Source organism: Aptenodytes forsteri, unplaced genomic scaffold, assembly GCF_000699145.1.
Source record: "Aptenodytes forsteri isolate BGI_AS27 unplaced genomic scaffold, ASM69914v1 Scaffold36, whole genome shotgun sequence".
NCBI lineage: Eukaryota > Metazoa > Chordata > Aves > Sphenisciformes > Spheniscidae > Aptenodytes > Aptenodytes forsteri.
In genome coordinates this window covers 2,438,322-2,452,041 of record NW_008795477.1, presented here as the reverse complement: position 1 = coordinate 2,452,041, position 13,720 = coordinate 2,438,322, and positions in this window count along the sequence as shown.

Below are 13,720 nucleotides of genomic sequence, written 5' to 3'. Positions count from 1 at the left end.
ACTGGCAGAGGTTGCCCAGAGAGGTGGTGGATGCCCCATCCCTGGAAACATTCAAGGTCAGGTTGGACAGCATTTTGAACAACCTGATCTAGTTGAAGATGTCCCTGTGCACGGCAGGGGGGTTGGATTAGAATGACCTTTAGAGGTCCCTTCCAACCCAAACTATTCTATGATTCTATGATTCTATGATCTCTGAGATCTTCACTACTTTATCAATATTCTTTTTTAATTGACTGGTATGTTGGGAAGGAAGTGATTTGTCAGCACACCCTATAAGTCTCATTTCTTTCTCTTTCTCCTCTATTTGGAGCTGAAATAGAAGTTCTTATGAACTTAAAATTACTAAGAAAAAACAGAAATTAAGCTCAGTTTCCCAAAATGTCTGCAATGATTTGCTTAGGGGAAAAAAAAAAGGTTGTTAGCACGGTATGAGGTTTTGAATTGTTATTTTTTTGAATTAAAAAAATGTTATGAAAATGTTGAAATGAAAAATTACTTTAAACTGAAATAAGAAAACATTTAATAAAACATTTCAGACTTCTGAGTGATTTTTGTCAAATTTGTCAACACATTCTTAAAACATTGTGAAAACAGGAAAAAAAAAAGTGTGAAAATTTTTCCAGCTACTTCATGTTGGATTCAACTATACCAACCTTTTGTCAGTTCAGAACAGTATAAATACCATCCTTCCTTATGACACTTGAGAAGAAAAAAAAAAAAAAAGAAGAAAAAGCTTGATTTGCCCTGTAGATTTAACAGTTGGAGAAAAGGTGTAGGTGCCTAGACTAACAATGAACAGTGTTGGTGGGTTTACAAGAATTCTGGCATGAACTTCGAGGTTCAAGACTGAGTGGATGGTCTAAGAGGAAGAAAAGGCTGCCAGAAAATATGTGTGGTATCGTTCTCAGGAGACAGGGTAGCAGCACCAAGAAATGGAGTTTGTGGCATTTGGTTTCTGGTTTAGAGACCAGCTTCCAGTTGCTAAAGCAAGCAAGCCACCTCCAGCATAGTCATGATGCAGAGATGCTTTCTTTTACTGTAAACATCCTCACTTGGTTACTAGAGGCTCCAAACTCTATAAAGTCGGAAAAGCAAAATAAATTATCATGCCTGGAGTTCATCACTTGCCACAACTAGCTCCTTCCACTACCCAAGATAAATCTTTTTTAACTAGCTTAGTTACCTCTAAACTGTTGTGCAGTTCTACCCAAAAAAACATTTCTCATTTTGCTGTTAATCTTTACCTTTCTATTAATTGTTCTCTCAGAATAAAGATATGTGTTCATGTTAAGGGAGTGTCTGCTGCTGGGAAGAGCAGGAAGGAAAGACAAAGGATGAGGTTATGGTTATTAGGAACCAACTGGATTGCCCATATGCAAGGGTCTTGGCTAAAATATTGGTGGAACTTAAAGTATTGGTATGTGACATAAACCAGATCATTTGAAGGAAATAGAAACATGACAGAAGAGCTGTCATTGGAGTGGTCAAGAAGATACTGAGAAATAAGCAAAATCAGCACTGACCAACAAAAGGAAATGGGTGGTGGGAGCAGAAAGGTTTATTAATAACTTGTTGAAAAAATCACCAGCAACTTTTTCCTGTGCCTTCGATAGATAAGCTCAGTAGCAATTCTGGTCCAAATATCTGTGCCTTGAATTTAAATTCACTCTTTAACTATTTGCATAGTGACCTAAAAATTCCCTTTCTGTAAATATTCCCAACAGGATAAGGTGGATATTGAAATGTTTGCACACAAAAGGTGTAGTCACTGTGAATGCAATTCCATTTAAAAAGTGTTGAGCAAATATTCAGAGAAAATGAGAATAAAATGAATGAAAAAGGCTTTAAGGGGGTTTGGAAAAGAGGCAGGTGAAGTCATTGTGATAGTGCCATGTCAGATTAGTGCTCTGAAAGGGCTGTAGGGTTCAAAGTAGTTACGACATTATTTACCCCTCCAATAAAACAAGTATTATTTTTACTCACATTAATCAGTAGACTTGTAAACCCATTAGAGAACATAGTCCATGTATAATAGGAAGGAGAAAAATCAATGTAGAATGGTAAACTAGTAACAATGAGTGAAACTAAACGAGTTTTCTGCGATTTCCTACCTTTTCAAATTGCATTACTTATTAGAATAAACCCTTCAGGGAGCTTGCTGTAGACCTGACTGAAATACTGTAGAACAAATTGGTAACTAAATGGGGCATCAAAATAAAAGAGTAACTCAATAATATAATCCTTTATCCAGAGGTCTTAACTACTAATCTGACTCTATCGCTGGGCTGTCTGATTTGATATGTTTTTTCTAAGTGTATTCAGATTCAATTACCTTGATTGGAGAATTACATGGCACTCATCTGGAAGTAACTCTACTGCAGTCAGGGAACCACAGCCTTACGAAGCAGCTGCCTTGCTCTCAGACATCAAGTTGCCAAGAGCCTGTGGTCAGAAGATGGCTAAGAAGGAAACTGGTGGGCTTCAAAAATGCCTAGGAAGTGTTCAAGCTAATTATATCCGTGACCTCCAAGAAACGGTCTCCAGACTGGGACAGTGTTTAAAATGACAGGAAGGACTTGAAGGAACCTTCATGAAACAGCTGTGGTTGGTGGGGGCTACCATAACTGCTGCATTTTCCTGATGCAGAAAGAGCTGACTTTTGTTGATGTTCACATTATGGAAGTACAGAGAAGCTGATACCAGGAAGAAGGCTTCATTATCTTGGGAAATGTAAGGTCCTGATGAGCCTTTCTACTTTGAATCACTGGGGCCAAACCTTGATCCCTATTATGGTTCCTTATGTTCAGTGGAAAGGTGCAGTCGTGGGGCCAAACCTTGATCCCTATTATGGTTTCCTTATGTTCAGTGGAAAGGTGCAGTCACATCCAGAAAGGATCTTGGGTCACCTCACGCAAATGCCTACAGTTAGGTAGGGAAAAATTTAGGACTAGGAGATAGTAAAGACCTTACTAGTATTATAAAACACAGTGCAGCTAACGAACCTAAATAAACTACATTTTTACATTTGCAAACCTGTATGTTGCAATAACTCATGAATGAATAACCCCCTGCCCACACACAAACACTGCTGTTTTAAAGAGTGAAAAACATGTTTTGTAGCATCAGAAAAGGGTGACGAATAAATATACATCTCAGCTGTGTCACATTGTTATCTTGGATCTTAAATAGTTCTGTGTCCTCTTGTTTCTATTAAATCAGAACATTTTGCACTGCAATCGTCTTAAGAAAATCTCCTTCACCAAGCAAAATGTACTTTGAATATGTTAAGTAATAATGAAATCCAGTTATTGTGATTGCAAACATTCATCTTAAGTTAGATGGATGGTTCCCTTCAAACCTGGGTTTGTTGACTGTTCTGAGCACAGAACTGGCAAATGCTCTCTGTCTGTTCCTAATACTTTTGAGATTATTTTCTCTGTCTTGTATTCCAAAAAGTAGTCAGATGGGAATAACTCCTGCTCTTGACACTGTTAACATGATCCATAACTCTGTAAGTGAGTCATCGGGTCACAAAAACATGACTATGACTGTATAAAGAACAGGTTTGAGAAAGTAGGTCTTATATTCACTGATTGCTCATCACATTTGTCTGTTTGAGGAAAAGATCATGCACAGCTTCCGCACAACAGGAAAGACAGGCAGAGCCAGGACGTGTGATAGTGGGATTGTGCGTGAACCCCGCTCACGTAGCTCTCTCCATAGCACGGCCTGTGGCTGCACAGGAGCAGAAAATGTAAATTGGAGTTTTTGCTTCTAGAAACAGTTCAGCATTGACCAACCTATAATCCGGCCAAGGGCATGACGCGTTCTTCAGAAAGTTATGAGAGGGGAGAAAGCTAAGCTCTCTCTCCAAGAGCTCGTTATCTACGTTGTGGTGGGAGAGACTCATGTCATCTACTGAAACTGGAATAACAGCGGTGCCAACAATTAGACAGGCAAAATAAAGGATGTTTGAGCAAAACTGAGCTGAAAGTTTTCATTGGCTTACTACAAGTTGCTGCCATGTGTCATGGGAATAACAAATTCCTGGAGGAATTGCAAGCGTGGCAAGCTCTGTGGGAGAAGTGAAATCTCTTATTAGACCGAGAGACACATTTTGGGAAAAAATGACAAGTTTTGGAGGTACACAAGCCCTTCTTCAGGTCTGAAACAGAAGCAGTAATATTCAAAGCTAAAGAAATGTGGGGAAAAAAGGGACTGAGTTTATCTAAGATCTTAATGAGATAGATTTGGTAAAAGAGGAGGCAGTTTACACCCAGGAAGTACAGGTTACAAAAACAGAAGGGTGATGCTGTTGGGCTCGTTTTTTTTTCATCCCACTGTGTACTCTCCAGTTACTGTGCCTGCTTGTATTCAGAATGAATATTCTCACCTTTGTACTTTCCTTTGGACATTACTGCTTCTGTCTCAGACCTGAAACGGGGCTGTGCGCTCTAAATGTCTGCTTTTTCCAGCTCTATTCTTTGGTCTGAAAAAGGATATTACTACTTCTCCCTGCAAACCATTTTCTGCTAATCACTTCAGAACATGGTAGATACGACAAAAACTGTTTCCTGATTTGAATGAAAGAAGGGACAACGCTCTGGCTGTGCTGAAGATCCAACCAGTGAAAATTTGACCTTTTGTTAGACCAGTCTGATCAGCCAGCCAAATACATGCAGTGAGGTCCGTGCACATCGGAATGGATGGACGTCTTCATCAGTGCTTGGCCACTTAATCCAGATTCTTCTGTTCAAGGTACGTAACAAGGTATCAAAAATACATAGGAGACAACTCCATGATGCCCAGTTCTGCAATGCAGTCCGGATAGACAATGCATAAAGTTTAGAAGAATGACATCGATATAAGAAACATGACCCATCCTACAAGAATTGATGTACACAATGGTGGGTCAAGCCTATGAATACAAATAGTGAAAATTAACCCTTTCCCCATCTCCTTTCCAGAGAACCAGGGGTGGAAAGTGAATCCTCCCCGCCCCCCCAAAAAAAAGTGTTAGCAGGAAAAGGAGAGAGTTCTTGCCACCTCCCAGGGACCAAAAAATGTTGACAGGACAGTATAGATAGCAGATTTCAGTGGAATAGAGACATTATTCTGGAGAAATCACCTATATTGTTTTTGATTATGGATTTTCAGCTGACCAACATAAATGTAGTGCTTAGAGAGCCTAGATGTGATAATGGTGGTTCTGAGCCTTAGAAAGACACTAAAAAATGGTTTTCAAAGAAATCCTTTTCATTTAACCAGTATACTATGGCAATAGATAGGGGATTAGATTAAACTAAAACCAGAAAATCCTTTGAAGATCACCCCATCACCTTTCCACCGCAAAATCAGTTGGTGCATTCTCAAAATTCTTCTTTCCGCTCACTTTTACCAGGAGAACCAAGGCTTTCTCCAATAGAGATTCCTTTGGAGTCTATTCCAGGTTTTGAATGAGGTTTTCATAAGGATTTTCCTCCCTAATATTTTCCATTGCTTAATTTCATCCCATTATATCTAATTACACTCCCCTGAGCAACTTGAAACTATTCTTATCCCTCCCTTCAAATACTTACAGACAATTATCTTGTTCCCTATCCCTATTTGCCAAGTTACAGTTATTTAGTTGTTTTAACCTTCTGTTCCATTAATTTGACTTTCCTGTTATCCAAAGGCTATACAGTACCTTACTTAATAAGAAAGAAAGATTTAGAATGACTCATATTATTGTAAGCATAATGGGTTAGGTTTGCAAAATATTTGTCTCCTCTTTGCAATCATAGTCACAAGTATTCCATCACATTTGAAACTCCTAGTTCCTGGCATTCTGGGGATGGTTATCAAAAAGGTTTGACCTTTTAATAATTTCATAATTGATGCACTAGTGTGCTGCTGCTGAGTATTATTGACTTCAAGGATTTATTAACTTTCTTCTTCCATTACATGAGAGAAAAAAAACAAAATAGCTACCTTATTGTTCCACACTGGTGATGTCATCTAAGGATTCTTGATCAAGACTTTGGAATATCAATCAAGGAAGAGACTATCTGAGGTTAACTGTAAGACCAGACTTACTGGATGACTTCTGTAACACTAAATATTTGTGGCACAGCTTGTAGACTACTGGCTTTCAAACATATCTGAAGTTCTCCCAAAGAGAAAATTTTACAGAAGAGAGGGAATAGTAGTTTGGTAGAGTCATGTGAACTAAATCACTAAGTTTTGGGTCAATACAAATGTTCCATTCTGTTCAGATTCATGTTTTTAACAATAACAAAACCCTGGTCAATTAAACCTTGACTTATCTCACCTGAAGGCAGCCATATAGAAGATAAGCATGCAGACTAACCTAGTGCTCTGCAGGCATCTCTAGAAAGTGATGTATTTTACCTGTCTTTGATATTGATCCTGGCGTATAACATGCTGCTAGAGCATATTTTCATGATCTGCCAGTAACACAAAACCAGAAAATACTTTGGACACAAGCAGCTTTGGAAACAACTCACCAGGCTGAAATACTCTCAAAAAACTAAGGTATTTAATGAGCAGTGGCATTAATGAAGCCTTTTACCTTATCAGTTTGGGTGGCTTATTCTTCTAGCTTCCACTCCTTTCCCTCACCCCGTATCCTGTATGATGAAAAGCCATGATGCCTTCCAGCCCCCCCTTACATCCCACAGCTCTCCCCTGGGAAAGGGCAGCCTGCGTACCGCCAGAGATGTGGGAAAGTCCCCACCAACTGCTAGGTACCCAGGCTGGATAGATACCTACTCACACAGCACAGCCTTTTTCTCTGCGTGACTATTGGATCTCCTCCTCTAGCCACTCGCCAATCTCATGTGCCTCTTAGGAACGTAGTATCACCAGAATATTACAGGAGAGTTATAAACCCATCTTCAAATCTGACTGAAACTGGCCAAGAGATCCCAGAGTTATTAAGCGGAGAACACAGCTGGACAAATGATAGTACGATCACAGCAGTCTTTTTTCCCTTCAGAAACTCAGCTAAAGAAAGAACAAACCCTTTAGACAGAATTAAATCATAACTTTTTTTTTTTTTTTTTATCAGGGACTTGCTATCATTTTCCCCCTTGCTGCCATGAAAATTGAGAAACTGGGAATCCAATTACAAAGGCTAGATAAAAGGGAACGATAGTGAAGAATTTTAATTGGATGGAAAAGACATTGAATGCATGTTCACTAGATACGTGCTTCAAAAGCCCTAGCACTACAAGTGTACAGGCAGAGGTCACTGTAGGAAGGGATATAAGGTGACTTAAACACAGAAACAGTGAACTATGGCTCTGGTTTTCAATCAATAGGGCCAGAGAGCTGCTCTGGACCTCCGGTGCAATTGATTACTTCAAGAGGTAGTAAATAGTGATACTGACATTTAGAATGTGGCCAAAACAAAATTGCTCATCTCTTTTGTCAGCTTTATTTAAAGTGCGAAAACCCTCAGCAGCAGGTACCAGGGGTTTGGTAACCTTTTATTTCCAAGGCTTACTATAAGGAAAAGGGACCTGTTTGGGGCTCTGTTCTGAATAGCTCTTACTCTGCGTTTTATTATTATTATTATTATTATTTATTATTATTATTATTATTATTATTATTTCTGTAAGCTGCTGCAGCAAAAAAAAAAAAGAGATATTCTGCTCTTTCATGTACAGCATGGTGACCCAAAGTCCTCTTGATACTTTAAATTAGAAAAGTCCGAGATGTTTGGCTTGAAATATGATTTGAACTGTGCAGAACTTTCCTCCTAAGCATGGCAAGCAGCAGTCATTTAAGCCCTGCTAAGGTAAGCAAAACTAGTTTGCATGCAGGAAGACTCAAAATTTAAATCCAGCTGAGCCTGAGCATTCCTCAAAACATTTTGGTAAAATGTATCTTGTGGTATCTCCAGACCCTTGGGAAGCTGGCATTTAAATTACAGTGCAAACCCAATGGCAAAACTCCCACTCATTTCAAGGATGTCAGGATTTCACTCATCAGAATGAGATCGTGTATCAGACCTCCTCGTTCAGCCCCGGTGAATAGAGGAGCGTGCCACCTGATGTATCCGACGACAATTCAGGCTGAGGCGTGTGGTTTTAATCTCTTTCTTTGAGAGAGCAGCCCAGCATCTGACAAGACTTTGGAGTTAGGATATATACCATGAATTAAATTCCTTTGCTGCCGGGCTCTGTTTGTGGGGAAACTATTTACCTTTTAAATGATGCACTTTCTCAGACCTGTCACTGTAAAGCAGACCCACACCTGACTATAGCTTCTGTTAATGGACCTGGAGGAGTTTTATTGGAAGGACTGCAGGAAAAGAGAAACAGCCACACCAGGTTTGATGGTCCATCCAGTGAAGTTGTTGATGCTAGATCTTCCAAGGAAAAGATATAAACATGCCCATAATGGTTACTATAAAGATCCTGCCCACAGCAGAAATGTTCCCCTAATCCATATGTCTGCAATGCGGACAATGAAATATCCTTCTCTTACACTGGAAACATGGAGCTTCCTCCCGCCCTTCCTTCTCAGACATCCTTCAGGAAGGACAGACAACCCTGCCTGCACAAACTGAGAAAGAGTCACATCTTTAAAGAGAGAAAGAGGTCAGGGTTTACACAAATTAACCTCTAGTTGTACTTGTTGATCCCACAAAACCGCTGCTATACTGTGTTTAGCTACTGCCTCATTCTTTGGTGTTAGTGACAGTTAAAGGCATGCACTGGTTTTTGCACTGTAAAGATGATCTGTACCTTGTCTTGTATCTATATGTACATGCGTACATGTTTGTGCACCCATACAGACACAGAGATAGTTCTTATATAGCTAGGCTTAATGGGACCTGACAAAAATACCGATAACACACATTAAACTGCTGTATAATTGGTGGGGTGGGAAGGGAAGGGAAGGGAAGGGAAGGGAAGGGAAGGGAAGGGAAGGGAAGGGAAGGGAAGGAAAAGTCAGTGATGTTGCTCACTGTGATGTGCAGAGATCCCAAGATTAGTGGCGATGCAACCTGGAAAGTCTATTTGTTTGAGTCTGGAAGAGGACAGCCATGTTTTTACAGTGTTCTGGCCTAACAGTGGAAGCCTGGTGCTGCCTCACCTGTTCTGCCTCCACATAGAACCACTCTGAAGCCAAAAGGAGAGTACCCATCTTCCTATGTCCCAACGATGTAGCAATGTACCGTGCTGGATGTGAACTGGCACACACCATCTCTGCACTCATAGCATGACCAATTCATAACCCGCTTGACCTGTTACGGCGTACTAAAGAGCTGACTGCATTGCTTTTTGGGAATAGTTTTATTCTCCTCCACTGTCTGAAAGGTCAAACATCCTTGACCTCCACAAGTAATTGGTAATACTAAGACATGCCGGAGAACTGTTTTTTTTCTGTGCAATTTAAAATGACATTAGGGAAAAGAGAGATAAAATAATTGAAATGGTCACTTTTAACACTTTTATTTTTACCTCTAGTTCTAATAAAAAATGCCATGTAAGTATACAAAACTTCAGATAATTTTCTGAGATCAATGCTTATGCAAGAACCTCAATATGTACCAGAGGGACTGAAGATGAAAAAATAATTCTCTCTCTACATCTTCTCTAGATCAAAGTCTCCAAACCCTCTCCTTTGCCACTTTAAGGATATTTATAACACCTTCAAAATAAACTTTTATATAGACCTAGTATTTTCAAGTAGAATTTTATCTTTTTATAACTATTTTAAACTAATTTGACTGTCCATTAGCAGAGTTGTAAGGAGACATATTGACATCTGTACCTTTCAATAGCACCCCTCCTTCTCCACCCTAAAGGTTGTTCCAACTCGCAAGCTCTTTCCTTTTCCAGTAGGTGATTACAGACACTATTGCCACCACCTCTAAAGACTTGCAATCCCTCTTTCTGGAAACCAGCTATAAGTGTTATGTAAATATATATAACTCTGTTGAATTATTTTCTTGCCCTTCCCATGCTACGGATTTATCTACTATTAACTTCTGTTAAAACACACACCCTCCTTATCTTGAAAGAATCAGGCACAGTCTGTCTGAAAACAAACTTGATTATAAGGCAGCAATAACAGATGGCAGCAAGTCAAAGAACATTATAGATGTCATTTGCCAAAGGAATTTTCTTACAGCTTGTGGACACTGAATTATTGACACAGAGTTTGGTTTTTTTTGGGCGGCTGGCTTTTTTTGCAATGCTGTTTTCATTATAATATTATGACAGTAAAGTTTTCTACAGGCTATCATTATAGTTTGCTCTGTAGCTCTTCCTAGAGGTTCCTTTTGGGGCCTAAGCATGACAGACATATAGGTGAGATAATTAATCTCAGAAATGTTTAGATATTGACTATTGACTGATCTGATCTAGTCATCAAGAAGTCCCTTTGGATACAGCTAAGAGGAAATCACCACGAAATGGTAATTCAGCCGACCTAGCTTAGGTAGCTAACCGGCAAGAAGGGCTTTATCATTAAAGTGCCCATTTCCCTCCATTGATTATAAAGGAAATCTAGACAACTGGTTCAGACAAAGAACCACTGAAGACAACTATCATCTTCTGAGAATAAACCTGTCCAAAAGACAGTCAATGGTCCTCAAGAAATCATTCAAAAAGGACTACAAACAGAAGTACGAGAGGTTATGCATATTTACAGTGAGACAGTTCTGAGGCGTATGATTAGCCACAGACACAGCAAAAATCGTCTATTAGTAAGCACAGCAATTTTTTTGCAGATGTCATAGTAGGGAGAATTTTAAGGAAAGAATGGTGGAGGTGAAGAGAGCAGTTTCTGAGGATGTTTTCAAGGAATGCTGTCCATGCACTGTGGGAATGGGAGAAAAAAATTATCTTGCTTGTGAAATTTAATAAAAAATGTCATAACTCTGGCACTGCAAGTAGGAGGGAGTAGGGAATGACCATACTGCTTATATACAAGGAAGCACTGTGCATGGTGGAGATATAACATAAAAAGTCTTTGATAGAAAGAAGTTTGTGTTGAAGCAACGGACGGGAAGAACCTTTGGAAAGATGCACAAAAAGAAGCAGCATCTTCAAAACAATGGGCAAACAAAATGGTCTCCGCTGAAGTCTAGGAAAAGTAAATGCTTGATTTTCTTTTGCTATTGCATTTCTGCAGGGCTTTATAGTACTTATCTGTCTCACTTTCCTAACCAATGATATTTGCATATGTTTTACGTGCAGTTCTGAGCTTACACTAATAGCTGGTGATGGACTCTTGTGTGTATTTAAAGGCTGAAGACTATTCAGAAAAGACACTGGAGCCTTTCCCCATGGTATCTTGCTGATTCCTTCCCATTTTTGAGGAAGCATTGGTGGGACAGGAGACTACCTGGATCTTTGCAGCTCAGTAAATCATTCATCCACTTACTGATATCATCAGGCTGGCACCAACAGCTAAAGGAGATGACTGCCACACCTAGTGTCTAGGTGAAATTTCCCTTGCTGCATTTTTAGCCCACGATTACTTTCTTTGGGCACGAGGGGCATGAAGAACAAATAATAATTATTTTTTTCTTTGCAGCAGTCTTTTATGTATCTCGGGATTGTTATACCTTCAGTCGTCTTTTCTCCAAACCAAGCAATCCATTTTTTTCAATTCTCCTTTGTAGACCATGCTTTCAAGACCTCTAATCATTCTTCCTGATCTTCTCTGAACTGTCTTCAATTAGGCCACATCTCTCTTGATGTTTACTGAACAAAGTCATCTGGATCTGCTGAATTTGAAGTAAACACAAACAAATAGTGGTGCAAAGCTGTGCTGGAGCACAAGAGGCAAAGACTGTGGTTGAGAACAAGACAAGTTAAAAATTTCTTATCCTCAGTCTATGTGTGTTCTTGGGAGTTGTCAGCTGACCCCTAAGGAATGCTGAGCCATTGGTATTCACCATCTTTATTCAAATTAAACCACATAAATAAAAAGTGCCAACAGCCAACAGCCTTTGAAGATACTGAATCTCTAACGCATATTGCTTTTCATTGCTGTGCTTTATTTTCACTCAAATAATAATGAGATTTTGGAGAGGAGATAAGGCTGGGGGGCACACCTGAACCTGCACCTGGGAAGTGCTGCTGGTTCTGGGCATTGGAGTCTGTGGGCTTTGGTTATCCACCAGCTCTACTTGCTTTGAGCAGCCTGACGTCTGCAATTACTGGGGACCAGTATGTACCAAGCTAGAAAGTCTCACGGCAAGTAGTCACATATTAGGAAGAGTATCTACATTTTCTAAATAAACTCCACTTTCTGGATTTCCCAACTTCCCAGCATCTCTCCAGCTTTTTAGGTTGTTCGCTTCCTTTCAGCAACAGCTCGTGTCTTCATGCTCACTTTTCATTCCTCTCCACAGTAGCCAGGTTCACAACTGCCCTCCCAGTGCTGCTCATCCACAACGTTGTGCATCCATCCCCTCTGCATGTGTTTGCTGGCTTGCATCATTCTTGTACAACACAAACTTCCCACCCCACAGTTTACACTTTCTATCTTTCCATTCTCTGCTTCTTCACCAAATGTCCCCTCCAAAGAAAAATTGCACCCAAATATCTGGTAAAACCAGTCCTGACTCAATTTAACATAAGCCCCATTCTCCAAAAGTTGCACCCCGCTTTCAGTACCTGACATGCTTTTGTACCTCTCCCTTGCCTTGCTGACTTCCTGAACGCTTAGCGGGAAGAGGTTTCAGGGACCCTGCATTGCACACTGTTGGAGATCAAAGTCTTCTCTTTGATCTCAGAAGACCCGGAGCCTCCCCTCTCTCCCTGCCGTTCCCCTCCACCACACCTTACCTTCACAACATTTTGAGAGAGGCAGTAAAATGGGGAAGAGAGAGAAAAAGGCAAGGTGGAATTTTCCTGGATTTCCCCTGTTCCCTCAGGGTATACTCTGCGCCTCTCCCCTTCTCCCTAAGTTATATCCGCCAGCCTCAGAACCGGTCTCCTAATGTTATGTGATCTCCATACACAACGGTAAGTAAAGCAGTGCAAAAGCCTTGGGCGTCGTAAGAAAAAAGCATATTAACTACGGAAAGAAAAATCCTGAACAAGAGCAAAGCCACAACGTTTTGCAGCACAAGGATTAGCTACCGCAGAATATACTATTAAAGGTAAATTATTGCTGCTATCATTATCTTTATAGCCTGATGGATGTGGTAAATATTTATAGCAATCCAGTAAGGTCAGGAATTCTGTATTATTAGAAATGAAAACAGTTTCTATTTTAGTTTTGAGGAAAACTAACTAACTAACTTCTGATTTTCTGTTGAAAAATGACCTATGTATATAGGCCTTCATTGGATTATATCTTAATGCAGCTTTTTCTGTCTCTGCTTTCTGGCTTTGGCTGGATGTAGTACTAGGAGCAGCTCTGCAGGTTCAGGCCAGCTCATTACACTAGTCCTACCCCTAAATCAAAGCAATGACCTGCACGGAGCTCCAAGCCGGCTCCATTCACTCCTTCACAGGGTCATGCAACAACACACAGAAAATGGAAACATATTGCTAGACCTCTAGTAAGAAGTGCAGAGTGGTTCGGTGTCCTCAGTGCAACAAGAAGGTTTCACCTCCTCTCCTTAAGCCAACGTGGGACCCCGTCAGTCCTTCTTTTCAGTCTCACGGGGCCAGGCAGAGAGCCACCAAGGTCACCACAAACTCCCTCGTGGCAGAGTCATGCAGCAGGGACTGCTACATGC